Source organism: Protopterus annectens, chromosome 12.part0, assembly GCF_019279795.1.
Source record: "Protopterus annectens isolate FY-2018-M chromosome 12.part0, PAN1.0, whole genome shotgun sequence".
NCBI lineage: Eukaryota > Metazoa > Chordata > Ceratodontiformes > Protopteridae > Protopterus > Protopterus annectens.
In genome coordinates, this window is record NC_056746.1 from 805,482,189 (window position 1) to 805,501,806 (window position 19,618).

At 38.8% G+C, this 19,618-nt stretch overlaps 1 protein-coding gene across 1 annotated transcript in view; it reads right to left on the reverse strand.

Annotated features, from left to right (window-relative positions):
* The window catches only part of ENPP6 (ectonucleotide pyrophosphatase/phosphodiesterase 6), a 725,945-nt gene that overhangs the window by 231,413 nt on the left and 474,914 nt on the right, over nt 1–19,618 (reverse strand). The window lies entirely within an intron of this gene.

The window sequence follows — 19,618 nt, forward strand, 5'->3', positions numbered from 1 at the left end:
GGTAAGCTTTTCTTGTAGTGACATCATCTTCTTCCTCATATATATATATATATATATATATATATATATATATATATATATATATATATATATATATATATATATATATATATATATATATATATATATATATATATATATATATATATATATATATATATATATATATATATATATATATATATATATATATATATATATATATATATATATATATATATATATATATATATATATATATATATATATATATATATATATATATATATTTATCCTGACCTTGTCTGTATCAACCTGGACCAACACTCAGCACCATTGAGATACTTACACAGTTACAGCCTGAGGTAAGGCAGCATGCTCAGGGATCACTGCCCATCTGGAGTACGTCATGCAGCAACAAGAGCCATATTTAACTCTTTTCCCATTTCTTTCTTCTTGGCTTTTCTTCTCTGTCATATTGCTCTCTCTAGCTGTGCCCATGAAGTGATGAAAGTCAGTATTAGGTGAGAAAAGGACATCATTATCTATTGACTACAGTACTTTTCTTTGCTCCACAACCTTAAAACTCCCTTGGTGTGACTAGTCAGGGTTCTGAGGTTTCTAGACAGGCATAGTTCCACACAGTCTGGCACTGGGAAGATGAGTCCACTATATAGACTAGATAACTACTGTGTAGCTTTCTGGAAGGTATTTACTGGGGCAGCTGCATTGTTAACAGATTCGGCTCACTGACTCTTCTTGCCTAATGATGCATTAACTGGACTACTGGTAACAGAAGCAGGGGCTCTCCTCCTGTGTTATTGGGTCAGCTTACACTCCTTGTGAGCACACCTAGTGACATCTGTTTTCACAGTGACTATAACTGAAACATCTGCTTCCTTCTAACCCATTAGAAAATATTGATTAGTGCATTATTTGCTGACTATTACCTGAAACCACATATAAAATGTCATCTAACACTATTCCTGCAAAAGGGATAAACAGTTGCTGAAGGTGTTGTGTTCAACAGTTCATAACTGGGAATCTGACAGCCTGAAAACAGTACGTAAGCTGAATCACTAGCATCATAGAAATAAATCCCCCTTTGTTCTAGTGGATCGATAAGAAATGCCAGGATGTACTACTGAAATGTTGAATTATCTCAATATCGTAATATATTAAACTATAATAGAAATCTCTCTTTGCCATAATAACCAAATAGCTTCATGGAAAGCTTTAGAAATTAAATTTGTCAAAGCATAAAATTATGCTAGAGAAGTATTTTTATATGTTTTTATTGGAGGACAAGGTTACATAACAATTATTAAGCAGAAGGACTGAAATCATATGCCTGCAAAATATCCCAAATAACATTCAAGTCATGTGTATTTATATCCCATGGGCCTCCACTACAGGAGGTTTATGGTATTATTCATTGAGGACTCTAGCTGGGCTGGGTCTTTCTTCTATTGTTTTTTTAAAGGTTTGTTTGTGTGACGTTTTACCCTCTTTGTTTGGGTTATTTTGGAGCACCATTACATTTATGATCATCACACATTTCTTTCTAAGCTCTGTTTTTCCAGGGTATGGCCAAACAATCCATTTATGCTATACTAATGAGTTCTGAAAAAGTTCAAAACATGGCATGTCTAATGGTATTAACGTTTGGCTTTATTGGTCTCTACCCACCAGTAAAGACCTAAAAAGTAAAAAAAAACATAGCTATTCAAAAGCCATATAACTGAAACAGTGGTATGTCCTTAAAAGATAACTTGCTGTATCATATGGACTTTTACTACAGGATATTTAAAGTATTAAAACAGTGAAGACTCTAAGTTGGCTAAGTCTTTCATGTAGTTTTATATGTATATGTATATATATATATATATATATATATATATATATATATATATATATAGTGTGTGTGTGTGCATGTATGTGCGCGCGTGCATGTGTGTGTGTGTACATATGTACATATGTGTTGACTTCCAATGAGCCAATGATACATGTGCCACAGGACTGAAGACAGCTTAAATTCATGAATCCTACTAGTTATGCAATTAATTATCATGGAATCAAAACAATGTGCAACAGCTGGAAAAAAAACTGCTTTTCTTTTAAAGATGAAAAAATATAAATGCATGTTTTTATATATGTATATATATATATGGATTCACTTCATAACACTGAAAACTCAAAACACTGAAAATGAGAAAACTTCATAATGTAGAAGACCAAAACACTGAAACTTCAAAACACTGAAAACCCAAAACACTGAAACCACATATCATACATATACTGAGTTTAAACAACATAAATCATAGCACTTTCCACCAAGTGTAAGAGTGGGCACGCCCCCCGGCACCCACCATGTGGGGGGCTGCACCCCCAAACCCCCTGCTATTTAAATATATCAACTCCAAGATTGTACTTAGTGTAGTGAAGTGCAATCTTGGAGTTGATATATATAAGTAGCAGGGGGTGTGGGGGGGTGCAAGGGGTTTTGTCCTCTGCTTACACTTGGTGGAAAGTGCTATGATTTATGTTGTTTAAACTCAGTATATCTATGACATGTGTTTTCAGTGTTTTGAGTTTCAGTGTTTTGAGTTTTCAAGATTTTGAAGTTTCAGTGTTTTGAGCTTTCAGTGTTATGAACTGAATCCATATATATATATATATATATATATATATATATATGTAGTCCTTTTTCTTCCTCCACCCCTTCCATACTTCAGCCAGCCCATTCGTGGATGAGAGTTAAAAGAGCTGTGATAGAGGAGACTGTTAGATGTTTTGTTTACTAGGCCCTAACCCCAGTCTTTAAATAAAGGAGGGATGTACAACTGGAAACACTGTAGGGATGAAAAGCAGGATGTTAGTTGACACTTTATTAACCATTGTATATGAGTGAGAAGACCCTTTTCAGGCATGGCCGAGGCTCCAAGGTAATCAGTAACAATTGGTATATGCTGAACAGCATAACTATATCAGTGTTTTCTAATTGACTACAATATATTTGGTATCACAAGCACTGAAACATGCAGTAAATTAAGGCTAAATGGAAGACAAGTCTAAACTGTTTATATAGCATCTGTAAAACACAAATACATTGCTAGATTGTGTTAATAGTCTGCTGAGTGGGGGCTGGTTCTTTTGTGTTCTTGTAAAAAAAAAAAAATTGTTATTCTGGTATTTAAGCCCTAACTTTGATAGGGTTTCTGTCTATACACACTGAGTGGAGTGGATAAGTTGTTGACCGCAGCTGTTAGCTGAGATATACAAGTATCCTGTTTTTTTTTCAATTATTTATACAGATTATTGTTTTTAACAATTAATATATAGCACTTTTATTGTCTGCTTTTTAGTCTTCGAGTGTATTTTATTGCTATTAACTAATCTGCACAAGTAACTGATTTGTCTGCAGTTAAAAGCATTCTGTATCTTTACAAATCTTTATCTGTTTGTGCTTTCTCTAGTGCTACTGTCTGTAGGCTATTGTTTCTAGCTGAAGCCTCTTTAATTTTGCTAGATTGTGTTAATAGTCTGCTGAGTGGGGGCTGGTTCTTTTGTGTTCTTGTTTAAAAAAGTTGTTCTTCTGGTATTTAAGCCCTAACTTTGATAGGGTTTCTGTCTATACACACTGAGCAGAGTGGATAAGTTGTTGACTGCAGCTGTTAGCTGAGATATACAAGTATCCTGTTTTTTTTCTATTATTTATACAGATTATTGTTTTTAACAATTAATATATAGCACTTTTATTGTCTGCTTTTTAGTCTTCGAGTGTATTTTATTGTTATTAACTAATCTGCACAAGTAACTGATTTGTCTGCAGTTAAAAGCATTCTGTACCCTTACAAATCTTTATCTGTTTGTGCTTTTTCTAGTGCTACTGTCTGTAGGCTATTGTTTCTAGCTGAAGCCTCTTTAACTTTGCTAGATTGAGTTAATAGTCTGCTGAGTGGGGGCTGGTTATTTTGTGTTCTTGTAAAAAAAAAGTTGTTCTTCTGGTATTTAAGCCCTAACTTTGATAAGGTTTCTGTCTATACACACTGAGCAGAGTAGATAAGTTGTTGACTGCAGCTGTTAGCTGAGATATACAAGTATCCTGTTTTTTTTTTCGATTATTTATACAGATTATTGTTTTTAACAATTAATATATAGCACTTTTATTGTCTGCTTTTTAGTCTTCGAGTGTATTTTATTGCTATTAACTAATCTGCACAAGTAACTGATTTGTCTGCAGTTAGAAGCATTCTGTATCTTCACAAATCTTTATCTGATTGTGCTTTCTCTAGTGCTACTGTCTGTAGGCTATTGTTTCTAGCTGAAGCCTCTTTAACTTTGCTAGATTGTATTAATAGTCTGCTGAGTGGGGGCTGGTTCTTTTGTGTTCTTGTAAAACAAAAAGTTGTTCTTCTGGTATTTAAGCCCTAACTTTGATAGGGTTTCTGTCTATACACACTGAGCAGAGTGGATAAGTTGTTGACCGCAGCTGTTAGCTGAGATATACAAGTATCCTGTTTTTTTTTTATTATTTATACAGATTATTGTTTTTAACAATTAATATATAGCACTTTTATTGTCTGCTTTTTAGTCTTCGAGTGTATATTATTGCTATTAACTAATCTGCACAAGTAACTGATTTGTCTGCAGTTAGAAGCATTCTGTATCTTCACAAATCTTTATCTGTTTGTGCTTTCTCTAGTGCTACTGTCTGTAGGCTATTGTTTCTAGCTGAAGCCTCTTTAACTTTGCTAGATTGTGTTAATAGTCTGCTGAGTGGGGGCTGGTTCTTTTGTGTTCTTGAAAAAAAAAAGTTGTTCTTCTGGTATTTAAGCCCTAACTTTGATAGGGTTTCTGTCTATACACACTGAGCAGAGTGGATAAGTTGTTGACCGCAGCTGTTAGCTGGGATATACAAGTATCCTGTTTATTTTCGATTATTTATACAGATTATTGTTTTTAACAATTAATATATAGCACTTTTGTTGTCTGCTTTTTAGTCTTTGAGTGTATTTTATTGCTATTAACTAATCTGCGCAAGTAACTGATTTTTCTGCAGTTAAAAGCATTCTGTATCTTTACAAATCTTTATCTGTTTGTGCTTTCTCTAAACTACTGTCTGTAGGCTATTGTCCTCACCCTCTCTCCCAGTTGGTGTCTTGCTCTTATACTTGGTGGCTTTGCACTTGCCCACCCCTACTGTAAATCTGATCTGTGACACTCTTCCCAGTCTAGTGTCATTAGCTCATTGCCTTAATATTGCTACAACTCAAGTGCTCTAGGTTGCACTGTAAAGTGTTTGTGTGTTTTAGCTGCTTTTCTGTATATATAGACTTCTCTGTTTCTTTAACTAAAGAAGCTCTGCAAATTTGTTTTATTGCATTCCTGCCTGTATTTCTGAGTTTTTTGTACTTTTAAAGTTTGTTTTTGCTTAGTTTAATTGGTAGGCTATCAAGTGCGCTAGCCAAATTAAAGCATTTACTGTGTTTCTGTACCTAATTTTTTCTAAAAAAAAAAAAAAAAAAAAAAAAAAATCCTTGTTTCCTGCCTTTACTGAACTAGAATAGTCCAGTCTTCAGGTATTGCTGATCTCTGGGCTGTGTCATAGTTCCTGTGTTTCCCATATCCTTATTTAGATAGGAGGAAGCTTCTTTGTTCACCAGTGAGAGTTGGGAGCTCTGAGCAGCCTATCTGTCCCTTGAGGAGTGGTTCCAGCCCAGTGACCTGTAGCTTATTGGCCGTTTTGGGCCATTTCCTATCTCTTTCTAACCCTCTGCTTTAAAGCCAGCTTTAGCGTGCTTTTGCGCTTGTAATTTAAAGTTTGTCCTGTTTTTAGCATTTAGCTGTTGAGGCTACACACGAAAGTGCGCTAGCCTGTGTTACATATTTATTGCATTTTTCTGCTGTTTGTTGCAAAAAAGAAAAAACAAATTATCCTTGTTTCCCATCTTTCCTGTCCTAGAGTAGTCCAAATACAGGCTTTGCTGTATTCTGGACTTTTGGAAAGTTCTTGTGTTGCCCATTTCCTTTCTTGGATAAAGAGAGGCTTCTTTGTTCACCAGTGGCAGTGGGGAGCTTGGAGCAGCCTATCTATCCCTGGAGGAGTGTTCCCAGCACAAGAATCTGGTAGTTCCTGTGTTGCCCATTTCCTTTCTTGGATAAAGGGAGGCTTCTTTGTTCACCAGTGGCAGTGGGGAGCTTGGAGCAGCCTATCTATCCCTGGAGGAGTGTTCCCAGCACAAGAATCTGGTAGTTCCTGTGTTGCCCATTTCCTTTCTTGGATAAAGGGAGGCTTCTTTGTTCACCAGTGGCAGTGGGGAGCTTGGAGCAGCCTATCTATCCCTGGAGGAGTGTTCCCAGCACAAGAATCTGGTAGTCTATTGGCCGTTTTGGGCCAATTTTTAGGTCTTTCAAGTCCCCCTGTATAAAACCCACTTTGGCGGGGTTTTTGCACTTGTTACTACTCAGCCAAGCTCCGTGTGGTCCTGCAGAGAGGCTAAAAGAGTGACTGCTAACCTGATAAAAGTGTTTGTTTTCCTGCTTCTACTTGGGCGACTGTCCAATCTAGCTAAACTGCAAGTATTTCTGCTTTTTGGACTGTTTTAAACTGTTTAAAGTTGTTTTTGCACCTGCACTTTTAAAGTTTGTCCTGTTTGTTGCTTTTACCTGTTGAGGCTACACACTCAAGTGCGCTAGCCTATGTTACATATTTATTGCATTTTCCTGCTGTTTGTTGCAAAAAAAAAAATTATCCTTGTTTTCCGTCTTTCCTGACCTAGAGTAGTCCAAATACAGGCTTTGCTTTATTCTGGACCTTTGGAAAGTTCTTGCATTGCCCATTTCCTTTCTTAGATAAAGGGAGGCTTCTTTGTTCACCAGTGGCAGTGGGGAGCTTGGAGCAGCCTATCTATCCCTGGAGGAGTGTTTCCAGCACAAGAATCTGGTAGTCTATTGGCTGTTTTGGGCCAATTAGTAGTTCTTTCAAGTCCTCCAGTATAAAACCCGCTTTATCGTGGCTTTGTGCATAGTGCAGCATCGGGCAGCACCGCTTAATTGGGTTTAAACTATTCTCGGCTCCACAAAGTCTGCTCTTCACTTTTTCCCTTAGAACTGATCTGGTTCTCATAATAAACACCCTATTCCCACTCTAAAGCCTGGCACTTGCTCACTAAAGCAATTATATAAGTCAGCACTAAAAAATTAAAAGCACTACACCCTCACAAACTCCCCGTGAGTACTTTGCTCCCCATTGGCCCTTTATTTCAATTATAAAGGAATTCCCAATACTATTCTAGCATGTCCAAAGGTTAGTTGTCAATCTCCTCTCTGGTCCAGCTGGTGAATCTGGGAATCTTGAGGCAATGTTACAACTGCCTCATGTACACAGACAACCCTCTCCTCCTCCCAACAAATTCCAACACATGTGAGAGATGCAACCATATAGCCAAACTGGAGGCTAAGCTCTCTCAACTCAGTACTGGCGTAACCAGTCAGGAGGAGAAGGAAACCACACTCACAATTCCAGTTTCACATAGACCTACCACAACAGCAAACCAAACACATAAACACACAAAAACATACTCGGAGGCTCTAAATAAAAATATGCCTAAGCAGCAGAAACCTCCAAAGCAGACACCCAAGCAACCTCTACCCCAAAACAAAACACGTGCAACACATAGCTCACAAAGCCAGTGTGCCGAACAGTCACAGCCCTTAAGGCTAAACAACACACCTGATACACTTGTAATAGGTGACTCTATCGTCAGGCACACTGATGTCCCGCTCACCAGGCTGAACAAGGAGAAGGTCGCGGTGAGCTGCCTGTCGGGCGCTATGATCCGCCACATAACACAATCACTTAGGTCACTCCAAGGCAAGTACAAATATGACTCAGTCATTGTCCATGCTGGTGTGAATGACCTGAGATGTACCTCCCTGGACTACATGAAAAGAGACATAGAGGAGCTCTCGGAGCATGTAGCCCAGGCCGGTATGACCCTGACCTTGAGTAGCTTCTTACCCTCACCAAGAATTATGCCACAATATGAAGACAAGATGATCAATTTCAACAGTTGGCTTAAGTATTGGTGTCATTCAAAGAGGATCCAATGCCTGTCTGCCTGGGATGACATGCTCAACAAGCCACAATGCTTCGCTAGGGACGGCTTGCACCTGTCACCCCTGAGCTTTCGGATATTGGCAAAGGCTCTTGCCACCCCCATAGTGCCTTTTTTAGGCAAGGCTCAAAAGACAAACCCACCTCCATAGGTATCACAAGGGATAAAAAACTAAGAGTAATGCTACTCAACGCCAGAAGTCTAAACCTCAAGATGCATGCACTCGAAACTCTCCTTAGCATGGAGAACATCGATATCTGTGCAGTAACAGAAACCTGATTCAAGGCTCCCGAGAGCACCCCAGCACTACCAGGTTATACCTCATACCATGTTTTTCGGCCTTCAAAACTTGGACCGAACCACAAAAGGAGGGGGAGTATCAATATTCGTCAAAGATACCCACACCTCCAGGTTGGTGGCACAGCAAGAAGCATCAGAGACTATCCAAGTGCACCTAACAGTGGGTAAAACTGCCTTCCAGTTTATAGCCTGCTACAGACCACCCTCCCAAACCCAGGAAACCCACTCGGCCTTCCTGAGAACACTGGAAAATATGAAGGTCTCTCCAAACACCATTATATTGGGCGACTTCAACTACCTTAACATTGACTGGGAGCATTACTCTAGCTCCACCACCCTAGTCCAAAGGGTCCTGGAATTTATAAACTCAAATGCTATGGAACAACTTGTTGCCACTCCCACAAGAGGGGAAAACATATTGGACCTAATCATCACCAACATGGGGACTCTATACTCCAGACCAGAAGTGTATCCCTCACTGGTTAGATCAGACCATAAACTAATCTCACTAGATATTCACATCCCGACCCCAGCCCCTGCCCAGAAAACCTCAGTGAAAAACTTCTCTAAAGCAAATTTCACACTCCTCAAAACCGAGGTGGAATCCTTCAAAGCCCCCGGGCCTGTGGAAAATACGGCCCAGACCGCAGAATCCTTTATAAACACATTCTATGAACACCTTCAGGAATGCATGGATCATGCAATCCCAAATAAAACCAAGACCCAATCCTCCAAAGTTAGGCGTCCTGTCTGGTGGACCCCAGCCATAAACAAACTATACAATAGAAGGAGGAAGCTACTACATGATAGAGCAAAATCCCAAAAAGGGAAGGCATCTCTGATCAGTATTAGCAAAAAACTATGGGCACGCATAAAATTGTCTAAGGCCAGCTTTGAGAGAAAAATTGCACAGGACACTAAGGATAATCACAAGGCTTTCTTTAGTTATGTTAGGAACCTGGGTGGGAATTTCCAGATATGCTCAGAATTAGTCCAAAATGACAAAAAATACACCGAACCCACAGACATTGCCAACATCCTAGCTGACAGTTTCAGCGCAAACTTCTCCCCCCCCTTCCCTACCAAAAGGGCAAATATCTATCCCAGCAGAGTGCTGCCCCCCTGACATCTCAGGTAAGAGCCGCCCTCTCCAAAGTAAAAAATACAGCATCAGTGGGATCAGACAGTGTCCCGGGCTGCATCCTACATGAACTCCAAGAAGAACTAAACCCAAACATAAATCTACTGTTCAATCTCAGCCTTACTACAGGATATGTACCCAAACAGTGGTGTACAGCAACAGTGGTCCCTCTCCACAAAGGTGGTGCCTCAATGGATCCTGGAAACTATCGCCCCATAAGCTTGACTAGCTTGGTCTGCAAAACTATGGAAAGGATCATCATGGACCTCATAAATAAAGATAATGGGGACCTACAGACACTGGATCCTGCCCAGTTCGGCTTTGTTAAGGGCAGATCCTGCCTCTTAAACCTGGTCGATTTCTTTGAAACAGTCACCAAGGCCATTGACGAGGGGAAGGTGGTCCACACAGCCTACCTGGACCTTGCAAAAGCCTTCGATACAATACCCCACTCGGGCATTATAGATAAGCTCACCAGCTTAAATGTAAACCCCTATGTCACTAGATGGGTTGGAAACTGGCTCAAGGACAGAACCCACATGGTTAGAATTGCTGGAGCCATGTCAGACTCCAAACCAGTTACAAGTGGCGTCCCACAAGGCTCAGTCCTGGGACCTCTCTTGTTCAGTATATATTTCTCGGAGGTACAGGCTAACACGGAAGGACTGTGGCTGACCAAGTTCGCAGATGACTGCAAACTGGGCACCATAATAGACTCTCCAGCCGACACAAGCATCCTACAAAAGGGCCTCATAGAAACAGACAACTGGTGCCAGAGTCATGGCCTCAAGCTAAATGCCAAAAAGTGTATAGTCATCCCCTTTGGCAAAAACAAAGTGCCTAGAAATTACCACATAGGTGGTAATCCATTAAGTACGGAAGAAGTAAGTAGGGACCTGGGGACCCAAGTTGATAGCAATCTCTCATTTGACAACCACATGGTCAAAGTGGTTAGAAAAACATTTTATATAGCCCACCTAATCATGAAGGGATTCACATCTAGATCAGGGGAGGTCATTGTGCCTCTTTACTCATCCCTCATCAGGCCCATAATTGAGTGCAATGCCCCTTTTGGGATGTACCTTACCAGACACCTGCAGCAACTGGAAAGACCCCAAAAGTACCTCACCAAGAGGATCAAAGGGCTCAAACAGATGCCATATGCTGCCCGGTTAAAGAAACTCCAGCTCTACTCAGTGGCATACCGCCTGCTCAGAGGCGATCTGTGCCTGACGTATAAAGCCATGTCCAACCCGGAATTAATGGACATGCTGCACCTCAGAAAATCCAAATCCCATCGAGCTATGCTTTCGAGAGACTTGAACCTCAGCACTGAAATAAATAGGACATGCTGGAGGGACAGATTCATAATCCAGAGGCTCCCTTCACTCTGGAATAAAATCCCAGTCCAGGTTAGGCAGAGTCCCTCATTGACTCTCTTCAAGAGGAATCTTGATGAGTGGATGGGAGATAGTAGGTTTACCCCAGGTATCACTTCTGTGTCACTGTTAGACAGAGGCACAGTATACTAACCTCGAAAAAGGGCATAGCAAAATTCATTAAAAATGGGTGGCGAAAGCCAAACACACTCTGGCTAGGCTTATAAATGCCCTAGGGCAGATAGCCTAGTATGAACCTATGAACTTATTCTAATTATTTTTATGTAGATACAGTTGTTAGCAATACAAGTCAATAAGATAGAACACACACACACACACACACACACACACACACACACACACACACACACACACACACACACACACACACACACACACACACACACACACAATTCTCTCAGTTATTAAGTAGCATCTATATTCCATGCCTCGATTTATTGGGTCAGGTTAAACCTTTTAATCCCAGTTTCATGAAACAATCACACTTATTTGTTACTATGAATTTTATATCTGTTTGGAAAAGGACTGTAAGTTATTATTATCTCTAATAGTATCAGAGATAGAATTCCAGATGTCCAGAGCTATTTTGTAGAAGGTTCTTTCAGCAGCAGCATTAGTAAATGGTGGCCTATGTAATGTTATTCTTGAAAGGCTTTTCAGTGAGTATAAGTTACTTATATTTGTAATTTATTCTTGAGATGGGGACAGCAGCCACTGAGCTGGTGAACTCAAACTTAAAGTTAAGCCCAGTAGTAGCATGGGACCCGATAACATCCCTGGACAAGGCACTTACCTTTTGGCTGACACTTTGGTCCATCCACTAACTCTACTGTTTATCATGTTATTGATGCAAGTTGTTTTTCCTGTATCATGGAAATTAGCAAATCTCATTCCTATACATGAAGGAAGATGCTGTGAAAAAAAACTGAAAACTATCAGCTAACCTACCTGACAGCTATTTTTAGTAAATATTTTGAGAGATACTTATTCTCCATTCTAGTAAATGAAAATCAATATGGAGTGCTCCTTCACATCACCCAGCATGCTGCTTTGAAGAAGGTGCTGCACATTTTCTTGCATAATTGAGTTTTTTGAACCTATCAGTAGGTCAATAGATGAATGGGTTAATGTTGGCATTGTCTATCTTAATCTTGCAAAAGGTTCTGATAGTCTCCCTTAAATGTGATTATTCAAAATTTAACATTCGTGGGGGTCAGTCCCAGCTTAGCGCAATGCAGTTGATCTTGGCTGTATTGGAAACTAGATAGCCTTGTAGTTCAAAGGTATTTTTCTGACTGGGTCAAAATTAATTCAGGCATACCACAGGGGTCTGTCCTATATCTTATTTTATTTAGCATTGTTTTTTTTTTTTCACATCACCTAACCGGTGGATTGCTAAATACATGCAAAATATCAACATTGCTTCTATTATAACTGACAATGATATTATTTCACTTAATAGCTACTTGCCAGTAGTTCTAGGTTGGTTAAGAGACCGTGGCCTTAATTAAAACAGTAAAAGTAATGTGAAGTTCTTTGGTACTGCTGGAACAAGTTCATTACATTTAGCAGTTGATACTCTCAAGGACCTGGGCATACTATTAAAAATAAAACTGCTGCAAAAACAATGGTGAAATGGTCAGCTGTATGGCCTTGAAACAGATCCATGTTAATCAGTCATATCAGTATCAAACATAAGTGGATTTGACCAAAACAATTATGACAAAACTACTATTGATGAAACTTGGAGGTTTTTTTTTTTTTTTTTGCAGTGGTTAGCCGACTGCTTTGGTATAGAGGGATACATCCTTGACTATGACCTAAACAAGTTGTGTTCAGCTAGTGTCCCAGGCAGTGAAGGAGCTAGAGATGTGAGGGAGATGAATGAAAAAGAAATGCCTGCTTTCCTGTCTCTAGGGGAGGGGGTTATACTGCAGGTGTTAGAATCCCGGTGGAGACAGAAGACCACTTGAGAGTACTTGCTTTAGAGAGGGACAAGGAATTCTGAAGGGTTATATCACTCTTGGTTGTGAGTGACACACCCATCCTAAGGTGCTTTACATACCAATCCTCGAGTGACACATCCACCCTCAGGTCTTTGCATACCAAACCTCGAGTGACACACCCATCCTAAGGTGCTTTGCATACCAATCCTAGAGTGACACACCCATCCTAAGGTGCTTTGCATACCAATCCTAGAATGACACACCCATCCTAAGGAGCTTTGAATACTAATCCTAGAGAGTGACACACCCATCCTAAGGAGCTTTGTATACCAGTCCTCGAGTGACACTCCCATCCTAAGGAGCTTTGCATACCAATCCTTGATAGGAACACCAAGGACTTAAGAAAAAACCTCCATATCCCTGAGAACAGATACTGGGACCTCCTGTACTACTCACTCCTCATCCTTAGGAAGAATGAATGAATGGGTTGTAGGTCTCTTGGAGGTAGATGGGAGAATTTGTCACAGTCACTAGTAACCTGGTAGCAAAAAATAAATACATTGGGGGTTTGGAGCTGTGTGTGTGTGTGTGTGTGTGTCTGTGTCTTAGAGATCATGGCAATGTTTTTTAAGCTTGGAAGAACACGTAGATGCTGGCATTTGTTGTCTTTACTGGGATAAGAGATAGGAAGGAAGCTGTATTTTAAATGTTTTATGGCAAATATTTTGTTTTGTGGTGTGCTTTATATGCTTTCCTTTCATATTTTTCTTTTGCAAGTTGCTGGGATTGAAGTGAGGTCAGTCTGGTTAAGAGTTTCTTTCCCTTTGCTTATTTTATGTTTGTGCAGGTATGTGAGAGTGTTTTTGTGTGTGTGTGTGTGTGTGTGTGTGTGTGTGTGTGTGTGTGTGTGTGTGTGTGTGCCTTAGCTTTTTTGGTTTCTTAATTTGTAATTGGGAGGGTGATTTCTTTCCTGTGTTGGAGCTGGGTTTTCATTTTTTTTTTGTTATTACAGTTACCATCTTGTGTCACTTTCCTTGTAGATTATGCAAGTATTTTAGCTTTTTTGGTTTCTTAATTTGTAATTGGGAGGGTGATTTCTTTCCTGTGTTGGAGCTGGGTTTTCATTTTTTTTGTTATTACAGTTACCATCTTGTGTCACTTTTCTTGTAGATTATGCAAGTATTTTTGCCTCTTACTTTTAAATTGTTTCTAAGAAGTTTATTTCAGAAATATTGTTTAACAAGGAAAAGTAGGAAAAGCATGATACATTTTATACACACACACACACATCTCTCTCTCTCTATATATATATATATATATATATTTATATATACATATATATATATATATATATATATATATATATATATATATATATATCAAATATGCAACACTGCACCCCCTTTCCCAAATACCTCTCAACATCTTAGTTTAAAAATCAAGTAGAAAGATAAGTAATAACAGGGCACACAGGAGGAAAATAAAGGGCTGATATTTCCTTTATATACAGAAATCTGCAAGAATAACAGACTTTGGATTAGTATGCATCTTCTGAAGGCTCTTGTCTGTCATCATTTATTGACTTCAAAATCACTGCTTTGTCAGAACACCACTTATTTTATAAAAAAGAAATCACAATATCAGGCAAAATCTGGAATAGTTTAGAGCTTCTACACCTCCCCCCAAACACATACATCTCTCTCTCTCAATCTATCTATATACGTGTGTGTATGTGTGTGTGTGTATATACATAAATAAATACACACACATTCTGTCTCACATACACAGTTGTGTACTTACCTTTCTACCTGTTGGCAACAGCAGCAGGCAGCATGCCTGTAACAACAACAACATCAAAAAATATATACTTAAAAAAATATTCTCATTCTGCCTCCGCACTTGCATCCATGTTAATTGCTTCCTTTCAGTCTCAGGCTGTCTCAGCCAACTGAAGCAGTCTGAACAAATAGGAAGAGCTTCTCACTTATTTATCCAGCAGACCAATGACCTGCTTTTCTTCTGATTTGTCTGTCATCTACAGAAGGCAGGAAGAACTGCAATAAGGTGTGGATGCCTTATTACTAATATGGAGTAGTAGTGCTGGGCTGTTTTGAAAGCAACCTAGCAAGCAGAGAAAAGTTCTTCATTTTCACATCTCTTCCCATAAGAGGAGTTCCGATTGTGGTTGCAGTAAAGGGAAAATAAAAATTTTATTAAAAAAGTAATAAAAAATTATTTAGTTTCTTTGTTTCATTTTTTTTTTTTTCTGGAGAGGCGGGCTGAAGCCCAGCAGCCAGTACCACAAGTTGTCCTGCAATCACCTCCTGGTTACTATATCACAGTGAAATAACAAGTAAGAAATTATCAAGCTGAGAAACAAAAAAAAATATATATATATATATATATATATATATATATATATATATATAGTTTACTATTAAAATTTTGAAATGAACTCCATCGACTGTACTATTGTCGAACATGGAAGTTCGAAAACGGTAATATCGATGACAAAAAACAATCTAGGAACGGGTTTTAACATGGGTCGAGATATATGTGTGTAAGTGTGTGTGTGTGTGTGTGTGTGTGTGTGTGTGTGTGTGTGTGTGTGTGTGTGTGTGTAGGTGTGTGTGACAGACAAGCTGTTGAATGACAACTGGTTGAATCTGAAAAGAAGCTGGAACATCGTCATCATCATCATCATCATCAGACCCCTTTTATCCATTTTTTTCTACATGGGGTCGGGTTATCATGTTAACTGCCGCCAACAATCTCGAGTCAGTGCCACACTCTTGCCTGACTGTCGCAGATCTACTTTCACACAATCCATCCACCTCTTTGCTGGACGTCCTGGCTTCCTCTTACCATCGTCCTGTCTGCCCCAAATCTTTCTCATCAGATTGTCTTCTGCTTTTCTGAACACGTCCAAACTGCAGTAATCTGTTCTCTCTGATCTTTTCTGCAATTGGAGCAAATTTGGCTTCTGCTCTTATGTCCTCCATTTCTTCATCTGTCCCACAATGTGCATCCTACCACCCTTCTCAGGCACTTCATTTCCATTACCCCTGGCTTTTTCAACTGTTCTGTCTTTACTGCCCAGGTTTCTGTACCATACAGTAGTGCTGGTCGCACCACTGTCTTGAACACCTTACTTTTCAGCTTCTTTAACATTCTTCTGTCATAGACTATAGCTGACACTCTACGCCAATTGGCTGCAGCCTCTCTGATTCTAGCTTTGACCTCTTCATTCAGACTTCCCTTCTCCTCAACCACCCCTCCCAGATACATGAAACTGTTTACCTGTTTAACTATCTTCCCTTGTATCTCTATTCTCAGCTTCTTTTGATTTCCACAGTCTGCTGCCTTTACCACTGTATTATCTGTGCTTAGCTTCATCCCATGTGCCTTCAGTTTTGTATTCCATTCTCCTATCCTTTGTTGACATTCTCGCTGAGAGTCTGCCTGTAATGCCACATCATCTGCATACAGCAACTTTGTTGATCTGTCCCCTCTGAAATGTTTGCTAAAGAAAAAAAGCTGGAACAGCTATTGAAAATCAGTTGATTGAAAGTGCCTTCTTTGTGTATGTACAAGATTATGGTGCAGTGGGGGTTGAGGGAATTTGCCCTTTCCTCACTGTAGTGCCGTCTGAGAGTTCATATAATTAGCAGGGGGTGTAGTGGTGCAGGAGGGTTACCCTTCCTGCAAAAAAATAGTTTATTTTATGACTACTTAACAGAAAAGTGAATAGAAAAATCACTCTTTTTAGATCGACTCACAAACCCGTTTTATACAAGGATTAGGCCCCCCGTACACCCCCCTGATATGACCCTGTTAATTTTATATGTAAACTCCAAGAACACACACCAGTGAAGAAATGGCAAATTCTCAGTCCCCACTGTATTGTGATCCCACACACACACAGTAGCTAGCAAAACAAGACAAAAAGAATGTTCACTCTTTGAACGTTTGATATTACGAACTGAAATCATATGCCATATACAGTTTGTAGTTGTGGGAACATGTGCCCATACTGAGGGGTTCAGGGAGCTTGCTTCTCTGCAGAAAAGAAAAAAAGCACCTTTATATTTTGCAATCTTGTGAGTATTGCTGTTTTGAAGGGTGACCTTCCAAGATTTGAATAATCACATGTTGACTAAAGGACACAATACGCTGTGTGTTGTCTTAGTTATTATCTTATACTTAGCAAACAGATTAAAATAATCTTGTGTAAATGCTAGAATAGTAGTAGAGAAAGTCAGTGATGCTGCCTCCTCTGCTTCTTATTCTCCCACTCAATCAACAAATATTCTTTCTGTGAAGATTCTATATGCCGTACTAAAACATTTTTGAAGTCAATTTTGCATATGAATTTACTCTAGCAGAACTGGAACTGGCTCCTATGTATTAATGACTTTAAATATACACATAGATTATTACTTTATTTCAGAGAATCCATAAATTAAAAAAATCTAGGCAGCTATCTGAATCCGGGCAAATACTACCCCAGCACCCCCACAGCCTTTCTTGATATACATGTGCATTCTGAGTTTATGTTTTTTACTAGGTAACCTGTAGGCAGGCAGGGTGTGCTTTCTGAAATTGCTTTTTTTTTTAGAGGGGGATTGTAGAGATTGTAGTTGTAAATGATTTGCTGTCATTTTTCATACTTTTAGTTTGTTTTTTTCTTTTTTTTGTTATCATTGTTTTTTATAGGTTCATAGGTTCATTAAAAACTATTGCCATATTTAAGGCAATAGTTTTTATTACTTATAGTATTGCATTTGGTTACTGTAGTTAATAGCATGTGTAAATTATACATGCTTACTAATGATGCAGGTAAAGTGGTGATAAACTGCTGAAAACATGAGTTCATAGGGTAATAGGTTTATAGGTTGGTGATAGGCATGGAATTCCAGAGACCACAGAGGAGCCTAGTCAATTTACCAATTGCACAGGAGCACTGCATGGCTAAATAATTTGTTCAAAGTAGACATATGGAGTCTGAAAGAATAAATTCTGGACTGTAGGAAGCAACTTGTTAATCTCATATAGCCTTAAGCCTTTTAATAAAATGGGGCTGGGCTAGCCTGGACAGAAATTATATTTCACACAAATATGTTTATTTTATTGAAAGTTTTGCTATGCATCCAATAACTATTACAGAGCATGTGCCAATATGCATCCAATAACTATTACAGAGCATGTGCCAATAATAACTAAAATAAAATGCAGGATAATAAAATGAAAGTGAGACACTGGTGCTTCCCCACCTCTCTGTTAAAAAAAGAGGAATTTAAGGAATGGGTAGTGGAAATTATTCAGGAGTTTTTAAAGAAGATAAAAAGTCCTTCTGAAAATATAGCTAGTGGGTGGGATAAAATTAAAGTAGAGTTTAAAATAGGGTGGCTATAAAAGAACAATAGATATGGTTAAGAAATATCAAGAATTATTTAGAGTGACAGACAAAGACTGAAGTATTACAGAACAGGGGGAATCTCACAGAACAAGAAGGGGTTCCTAGGTTCATTGATTAGTACTAGGAAAGCTGCCCTTGCGAGCAATTTTAAGACTAGCCAATTATCCCTTGTGATACTCAAACCTTGCACCTTATGTTTGTAAGGCAAACACCTTAACCATTAGGCCACCCTCCCAACTGCAATTGCAATTGCAAAGGGCACAATTGCAAAGTGCTAAAGAGAAAATAAGGGACTACCTTGATAATATGCATAACTTTAGAAGTATTGCTGTTAAGCAACTGTTGTTGATAATATCTCCAAAGCACAAAAACTTTTAGTGCAACAGTTTGAATTTAAGCTTAGGGAACCAATAAAAAGGAACATAACCAAAGATCCTGTAGAGGTATTGGAAATATTTTGGAAATTTTATGAAAATCTGTATAAAGCACAGACATGTGGAAATCAAAAACAAGTACAAATGGAAATGTTTATGGAAGAATTAAATATGTCAAGTTTAGAAGTAGATGAGGCTCAATTACTAACAGTTTGGATAGGAGGAGATAAGATAAAAATGGTGATGTATAACTAATCTACAGGAAAGTTCCCAAGAATACATGGTATTCCTATGGAAGTTTGGAAGCTAGGAGGGAAAAAAGTGATAAAGATCTGGAAGGATTTGTTTAACAGTATTTTAAAAGGAGGAGATGCACCAACATCCTGGAAGAAAGGGATAGTGGCTGTAATACCTAAAGATGGTAAAGACCCATCAGATCCAGATATGAATAGGCTCATTTCAATTATAAACTAGGATTATAACTTGTTTATGTCTATAATGTCTAAAGGAATGGCAAAGGTGATGCCAAAATTGATAGATATGGATGAGTGTGGTTTTGTAGAGACAGGGCAAACATTTGACAATATTAACAGAACAAGGACGATCCTGAGGGAAGGAGAATGCAAGAAAATAACACTGATACTGGTGGGTCATGAAGCACAGAAAGCATTTGACAGAGTAAGCTGAGCGTTTACGAGCAGGGCAATGGAACAATTGCAGTCCTTGATAAAATGATAAGGTCGATTAGGAGGATATATGAGGGATTGGATGTGAAAATTAAAGTAGGGAGAGGGTAATTCTCTGATACATTCTATGTGAGCAGAGGAACCAGGCAGGGGTATCCTCTTTCTCCTTTGTGTTGTATTTAGAACCATTGTCCAAGAAAATAATGGACTCAGAAATTCAAGGATATGATTAGTATGGTATTTGAGAAAAGTT